Here is an 8,693-nt window from a genome sequence, read left to right as displayed (position 1 = left end):
CTGAAGAGCGTTCGCTAAGTGGCTTCAGCACTCAAGCAAGTGTTCCATTCAAAACCGTTGACAAGGAACGGCTGGCTCGGCAAGTGCTGGCTGGATGCTTGATAACGAAATACTCCTGGACATCTCGACATCATACAGTACATACAAAAACGCAGTCAAAAGGACTTTTTTTTTAAATTAAAAATTTCAAATATTAATCACGACTATTTTCGTTGTCATGAAAACATACCTTGTTCAGTGTGCAACGCATTGTATGTTGAGTGTACAAAAGTGTACGTGTACATTTCATATAACTTTAAAGTGTACGTGTACTTAATAATTATCTCCCAGGAATTTCCCCGGTGGCCTCCCGACTAATTGATTACCGAGCCAATTTTAATATTTATTGACTTCACATAATATGTGAATTACATGTCCTTCAGTTTGTTTATAAGCCTTGAAAAGTCGGGTGAAAACCAAAAGTTTTTCTTCATGAAAGAAGAACATTTTCTTTCATCTGCATTATGAGAATTAACGTTCCTTCTTTGAGCAGCGTTTATTAGCTCGCTGCCGCAATCGCTGCAAACAAGACATGCATTACCTCGTTTGAGTTGTAATCAAAATGTACACTACATGGCCAAAAGTACAAACCCCTTCAAAAAAAATAATTTCTTAACCCCTTCTAATTAGTGTATTCAGCTATTTCAGCCACACCCATTGCTGACAGGTGTATCAAATGAAGCATACAGCCAATCAATCTCCATAAACAAGCAATGGCACTAGAACGGGCAGTCCGAAAGAGCTCAGTGACTTTCAACGTGGCACCGTTATTGGATGCCACCTTTCTAACAAGTCAGTTCATCAAATTTCTTCCCTGCTCGAGCTGCCCCGGTCAACTGTAAGTGCTGTTATTGTGAAATGGAAACGTCTAGGAGCAACATCAGCTCAGCCACGAAGTGGTAGGCCACACAAGCTCACAGAACGGGACCGCCAAGTGCTGAAGTGCGTAGCATGGAAAAATGGTCTCTCGTCGGTTGCAACACTCACCACCGAGTTCCAAACTGACTCTGGAAGCAACTTCAGCACAAGCACTGTTCGTCGAGAGCTTTATGAAATGGGTTTCCATGGCTGAGCAGCCACACACAAGCCGAAGATCACCATGTGCAATGTCAAGCCTCGGCTGGAGTGGTATAAAGCTCACCGCCATTGGACTGGAGCGGTATAAAGCTCACCGCCATTGGACTGGAGCAGTGGAAATGCGTTCTCTGAAGTGATGAATCACGCTTCACCATCTGGCAGTCTGACGGACAATCTAGTCCAGACATCTGGGTTTGGCGGATGCCAGGAGAACGCTACCTGCTCAAATGTATAGTGCCAACTGTAAAGTTTGGTGGAGGAGGAATAATGGTCTGGGGCTGTTTTTCATGCTTTGGGCTAGGCCCCTTAGTTCCAGTGAAGGGAAATCTTAACACTACAGCATACAATGACATTCTAGACGATTCTGTCTTTAGTGAAGGCCCTTTCCTGTTTCAGCATGACAATGCCCCCATGCACAAAGCGAGGTCCATACAGAAATGGTTTGGCGAGATCGGTGTGGGAGAACTTGACTGGCCTGCAAAGAGCCCTGACCTCAACCTCATCGAACACCTTTGGGATGAATTGGAACGCCGACTGCAAGACAGACCTAATCGCCCAACATCAGTGCCCAACCTCACGGATGCTCTTGTGGCTGAATGGAAGCAAATCCCCGCAGCAATGTTCCAACATCTAGTGGAAAGCCTTCCCAGAAGAATGGAGGCTGTTATAGCAGCAATGTGCAAGTATCTTCCCAGAAGAGTGTGCAAGGGAGACGAACTCCATATTAGTGGCCATGATTTTGGAATGAGATGTTGGATGAGCAGGTGTCCACATACATTTGGCCATGTAGTGTACCTTTATTTAATGAAAGACACGTTGTTCAGTCTTCAAATATACATCAGAGGCCTATGACAAGGCAAGACAAGAAAGGAGGTGGAAGAAGGCAAAGACTATCAACCTGTCTGTAATGGCGAAGTGATGGACCCATAGACTCAGCTTCAGCGCCGGAGATTCCAATGATCTTGAAGGCTTTGGTTTCCATGGCGTCAAGCTGAGACTTTAGCAGTACATTGGCTCTGAATTCATTCCGATTGCACATGCGCAAGGTGGAGTATGGTAATTTGTCTGTCTGCCTGTTTAGCAGTCAAACAAAATTGAAAATCATTCCAACCAGGAAACTTACTATTTTGAGGACGTCATAAAGGACACAAACAACAAGCACGGATAACTAATGTAATGTGTTAAATAAGGTGGTGTAAAGACGCTGCATCAACAGCAGTAAACTTCCAAAAATTGAATTACATACTTGAACACTGTAGAACACAAATCACCATATTGGCACTTTCAAAACCCTTCCGTTGAGCAGTACTTGAACAAAACATGATGGCATTTTACGTCATCGCGACCAATCAAATTTGCCGCTCCTCGACCCCGTCCATGTCCTCGTTTCTCATGACTGCGTGGGGTGAGGTGTTCTGTGAACTCTCTAGTTAGTAAATTAATAAACACTGATAGTTGTCTGATCCCTCACACAACTCCTTTACAATAAAGGGACAAGTGAGAAACTCATGCGGTAATCTGGACAACCAGTGTCTCTCGGTGAGTGAGTCCATCTATTTATCTATCAACCCAACAGCCTCTATATCAATGGCTCTCTTTGCATCTTTGAAGAGAAAAACCGTTTCACAGCGCACGTGCCGATCCAGAGAAGGTATGATGTACAGGACAATCACAGTTATAGCAGAAACATCTGTGCGTTTGTGTCAGTGTGAGGAAAGTTTAGGTTATTACAACAACCCTTGGGCACATCCTGGTCTGACCAAACAATGACCAGTTTCGAGGACACACTACTGACTCGAATCAGAGATGGATTTACAGACTTCAACACGGCATTCCAAGCAAAATGCTGCATGGTTGATGTAAGACCGCTCAACTAACCCTTATTGGAAGGTTATCATGCAGGATGAAAGAATGTGCACCATTCAAACTTTGAGATCACATTTTGTAATCAGCTTGATACTCTCTAAAAATCTTTATCTTTCTCCACAGCCACAGCTCCCGGAGTACGGACTGCATCTCAATCCGCTCGACTCTCCCACTCCCCCCTCCATCCTCACCCCCACGCGAGAGAGGTGAGCAGTGGAAGGGCAGACACTTCCATCGTCCAGGACTGCGCCATCGGACATTAACTTCATCGAGGTTTGTCCTGCGGTTACCTTGTGATGTGGGCTGAAATGATTGACATTTTTCCTCCTCAAAGGGGGACAGTGTGAAAATGTGCAAAACAAGAGAACAGAAAAAAAATTAGGATTTCAGAACAGACAAGGAATGGTACAAGAGAGTTTGGGGAAAGTGTTAGTTAAAGGAGGTTGGGAGAAGGTAAAGGTTAAGAGGAAGAGGAGAAATGGAGAATGCATTGAGGTTTTCTGGAGAGGTTTAAAGGAGTCTAAACTCTGCCATTTTGCAGATGTTGTATGTACTGGTAGATGGCTGCTGTTGGCTGTCTTCCTTTCCCAGGATGTAAGCTAATGTAGTATGATCATCAGTGCCATGTGATGTTACATTCTGTTTGTTTGTTGTTGTTTTTTGCGAGAGCAAGCTTTCACCTGCAGTTCCAAGATTCCGAAGAAAGGTAAGTTGATTTTCCTTTTAGGCCCTGACCATCACCTAATTTACTTCATTATGTACCTAGCATCGTGTGCGTGCTTGTACGTGTATATATAGCATTGGGATTACTAGCAAATGAGTGGAGGTGAGTTTTGGGTTTTGAGTCATGTAATTGAAATGCTGGGGTTTGTGGTTGAGGCCAGGTGAACATGTAAATTAAAGATAGTTAATTAGGGCATAATGTGGACTTTGTTATGTGCTATATCTCGTGGTTTGTGTTTGTTGGAGACCATGGTCTCTCAGAGAGTGGAGTTGGCTGTTGGCAGTTTCTTGGTGTGGTTTGTGTGTCGTGCGGTGCTCAGAGGCGGTTCTGGAGATTAGATAGACTCTGTTGGGAGGATGGTAGACTTCAATATTTTGACGTCCGATGTTCCTCTCTCCACTCCCTGAATTCCTTTGGTTACCAAGTTGGGACTGGGAGAAGAAGAGGGAGAATGAAATGTAGACTGTAAACGTGGGTGAATGGTTGGATATGGAAACGTCATGCAGGAGGAGGTTTACAGGAAGCAAAACAGTCGTGAACTCGGGCACGATAGGGCTAATGGAGAATGCACTCAAATCATACACTGCACTAACTAATCAGTTTATTCAGGCAGAGGGTTAAAATGGCCAAGAGTCTCTACTGTTCAAACCAATGATCAGTTTATGGGGAGAAGAGGGAAGGGGAAGCAGGGGAAGGGAGCACTGAATTGAGGAACCTGTCTGCAGATAATTCAAGGCATATCAATGATATAGCGACAGCATGCTTGGATAATCAAAATCAAGGACGTGCAAGAAAGAGATAATCAAGTTTAAGTACAAGAAGTCAGCGAGGAAGAAGGTGTGTCGACCTGCAGAGTGATGTTGGTGGTGTTACTCTTGAGAATGGAGAACTCTGAATTTTGTGGGCAGAGCAGTTCACACGAATGGTTGACTCGCTCGTTAGTGCAGGAGCAAATGTGGCTTTTAAAAGAGAGCAAATGGATGCACCTGTGATTACCTGCATGAAAGGTGAACAGGTCTTTTTTGTTGTGTTTTTTTTTTACGCAACTGTGTATTGCATTCTTTGAAAACTCGCCTTGTGACATCAAAGGCTGAAGATGAAGACCGTTTCCATTAATGTGCATGTATGTCATGCACGAACGGCATGAAAATCACGTCCATTTAATGAGGTCAAATCCACGTGTGTGGACTATGCATACAGGTCCACGCACACGGACATGTCAAGTGGTTATTTAACCCAATAGGTGTTCCATCAAACGAGTCAAAATATTCAAGGAAATCTTTGGAATCATTTCGGCACTTTGGACACCAGGGCTGTGGGGCCTTTGAGGACACAGGCAGCTTCATCGGTGGGAACGTCGTTGTTACTTATAAAAGGTATTTCCACAGTTTGAAAGCCGTCGTGGTTTCAGGACACCTTGTAAATTAGAGCAAGTACAGGAAGATGCAATGATATCCCACGAGAGCGACGATGCAGAGATTGTTAAAAGTGAAGGAATCATCACAGAGAGAAAACTCAAAACTTTTCAACTGCTTCATTAAAGCAACAAAACTTTGATTTAGACCAAAATGAAAGAAATTAAATGTCAGTAATTCTCCCAACACCAAAAACAACCGAGAAGTGACTGGACCAAATGGCATCGATTGCATTTATCATGAGATAAAGTCCAGAAAGATGTCTGGACGAGATTGCCGAGTAAGCCGGGGTATTGGTGGGGCAACAAATGCTTAATGTCTTCATTTTCCTGTTCCGTAACTTTGTGCACATTGATGGTGCTGTTGTACACCCGTTGTTCACCTTGTTTTGAACGTTGTTGCATTCACAATTAACAGGCTTGTACACAGTACCCTCTTGCGGACGATTCCACCATCATACAAAGGGCATACGATACCTGTTATGATATTCGTATCAGTTTCATTAACAGTATTTAAAAGGAATGGCAGGATGGCTTATATAGGTAAGCACACACACCTCTGAGCCGTCTAGCCTGGGTATGAATCTCGACACAGCTACCAACTGTCATCCTAGCGTCTCTCAGGCAGGGTAAAGCATCAAGGTGTATGTCGTCCTTCGAATGGATGTTACCTATATGTGTCAGTAATAAATATACATGATGTTTCAAGATCCCACCTTGCTGCACAGAGTTACAAGCAAATCATTTCTGGGGTCCAAAACGACCCCAGTTTGTTTTCGTTCAATTGTTTTTTGCATACGATTACTTCATATGGTATTTGTATCAAGCAAGTCCTCCAATTTTTATCTTTTTTACGCTTACGTCTGTTTACTTTATCACAAAACATCATTCAATCAAAATAATTATGTTTCCTCATTGATGTGAAACTTCAGCAGATTCAATGAAATTTAGTGGTTGTGAGTTGGGGTCATAGAAGTCCCCAGTTGGTCAGTTAATTTTCGGTTTTATATTTATTCCTATTACGTTCGTTGACTTTATCAATAAAACATCATCCAATCGAAATAATTATGTTTCCTCACTGATGTGAAACTTTGGCAGATTTAGCGAAATCGAGTGGTTTTTGAGTTGGGGGTCCATAAAGATCCCAGTTGGTAAGATTAGGTAGTAAAACATGTTGGTAGGACTAGGGTTAATAGCACGATGCAAAACCACATCGAATATAAATAATTACGATTTCCTAGTTACAATCAGCATCCGAATAACCTATTTGCTCCTGGAGAGTACTTCTCATACGTTAAGGGTCACACGACATCAGTAGGATGATTGATGTCAACATTTGCAAGGAGAGGGAGACTGGATTTGTAGGAGTACATACGTGGGACGTATTGAGGAGGTAGGCTGAGTATTTGATTTTCAAAGCTAGGAGAAAGCTGCATTGAGGGGATGGTACATTATCAGCAGATAGTGAAAAAAAACTAATGAAGTTTGTTTGTCTGTCTGTCTATCTATCACAAACAGGAGAACACCGGTTACCAGAGGCAAGGTAGAGAGTTAGTGAGAAGTACAAAGAAGGTAAAAGGAAAGTGAGGCAGTGAAAATGTTTTCTACAAAACAAACAAGTTTCAGTCGTAATATGGAGAATTTGGAGGCTATGGTTTTTTGGAAGAGTATCATGGAGTACGATAGTACTCCATAAATGGCCCCCCATTCAACAGATGTACAGGTTGTGGACAAAAAAAATATGTAAACGCCAATGTAAAATCACTTACTAGGGCAATGGGCCACCATTTGCAGGCAGTACGGCCTGTATGCGCCGTATCATAGAGTCCACCAGAATCTGGAATTCTGCAGGAGGGATGCAGAACCATTCTTCCGTGAGAAAATCAATCAAATCACACCTCTTTGATGGAGCTGGAAAACGCTATCGAAGGTGTCCTTCCAGAATATCCCATAAATGCTCAATTGGGTTCAGATATGGTGACTAAGAAGGCCATGACATATGGATAACATCAATGTCATGCTCATCAAACCATTAGGTGACCATACGTGCTTTATGGATGGAGGCATTGAGGGGGGAGGACTTCTCTTGCTGCTATGCTATCCATAATTATAGTAGGCAACTAGGCCTGTACAGCATTTTTATACATGATCCGAAGCATACTGAGATGTTATCTGCTTAATTAACACATGGGCCACACCTCTGTGGAAGCCATTGCTTGGTGTCCCTCATTTACCTAGGTGTTTCCATTTTTCGTCCACAACCTGTAGGTCCACGATGTTAGTGAAACGTGGTCTGATAGACATGGCCAGCGGAGGGCATAGATACAAGCCATGTACAGAACAGCTAAGGTTAAAGCAAAGAGGGGAAAGAGTAGCCATGTCAGTGATGGGAAATATACCGTTGAAGGGGACCTTGTATGAAACCTCGATAATTGGGGATACAGTGTGGCTTGAGATTAAACACATGGAGTTCGTCGGACGTGTAGTGAGCCAACAAACAAGGTACAGTACAAGAGCATAAAAAGAGGGGAAAGAAAGACAGGAGAGTGGTTATGGGAGATTTCAACTTACCCAGGTGTCGAGTGGGCTAAATTGCAAGGTAAGATAAAAGTAAGGAAAGATTTATCTTTCCATGTAATGGAGCTATGGCGTATGTGTTTATGCATGTATCATCTACTCCTCCGGGAGGATTTCACCGAGAAAGCTAAAACTTTCAGGGATTAATGAGGGCACCCTCACATTGTGCATGTGCAAGTTTTGTTTGATTCCATCAAGTTCTGGGGAAAAAATATTTTTTACCCACCTTGCCCTTTTCTTCCGTTGGGGGATGGTGGGTGCAATTGGAATTATCCAAGCTATATAACCACCAAGTATTATATATGCACACAAGCAGTTCGCATGTTTTTGCTTCAAATTCACAACCCAGGTTATTTTTATTTTTTTGGAGTGATCGTAGCAATGGTCTGTTGCCTATACACCACCCAATAAAGGGATGCGTCAAAAGAATGTGTTGCATGCTTGGAACAAGTTCACCCGCAGGGCAGGTACTCTGCTAGTAGATATATATAATGCAGTGTAGTTATTTAATCCATTTGTTGAGCAGCTGACAGATGGTTATGCAGGATTATGTTTGAAAATGGTCAGTGATGAAAGTACACACAGTTTGAGTGACGTTCATACTAAGAATAGTTCCAAAAGTTTGTTTAATAAAGATGCTAAATTTCAGGAAAATTGATGAGATGAGGCAGGAATGTTGTAAAATCGATTGAGATCCTGCAGTGTCAGGTCAAGGAGCTACAGATCAATGGGAGACGCTTGGGGGATATCATAAGACGTAACCACTTAACTATACTATAAATAACTCAACCTGGATGAATAAGAAAGGTCATTAGAGATGAGTACTGAGCATTCAAATTGTAGGGGGAGACTTGATTGAAGGCAAGTGGGGAAAAACCTAGAGTAATGCAGCAGAGGTCTGTCATGAATAAGGCAGAACAATAATGGTTTCTTTAAATATATTTGTGAGAGAGAGGGTCAATAAAGGTGTACGACCAATTAGCAATGGTACCGGAA

General features: G+C 42.6%; 1 long non-coding RNA gene across 2 annotated transcripts in view; it reads left to right on the top strand.

Annotated features, from left to right (window-relative positions):
• The window catches only part of LOC147013320 (uncharacterized), a 99,189-nt gene extending 92,369 nt beyond the window's left edge, over positions 1 to 6,820 (top strand). For both annotated transcript variants that reach the window (XR_015051265.1, XR_015051264.1), the window contains exon 5: positions 3,106 to 6,820. This is a non-coding gene — a long non-coding RNA (uncharacterized LOC147013320). The remainder of the gene's footprint in view (positions 1 to 3,105) is intronic.
• The last annotated feature ends 1,873 nt before the right edge of the window (positions 6,821 to 8,693 follow it).

This window comes from Eptatretus burgeri, chromosome 14, assembly GCF_056783735.1.
Source record: "Eptatretus burgeri isolate ZD-2024b chromosome 14, Ebu_testis_v1, whole genome shotgun sequence".
In the NCBI taxonomy this organism is placed as follows: domain Eukaryota; kingdom Metazoa; phylum Chordata; class Myxini; order Myxiniformes; family Myxinidae; genus Eptatretus; species Eptatretus burgeri.
Note: the sequence above shows the minus strand (reverse complement) of the source record. Positions and strands in the feature narration are given on the sequence as shown.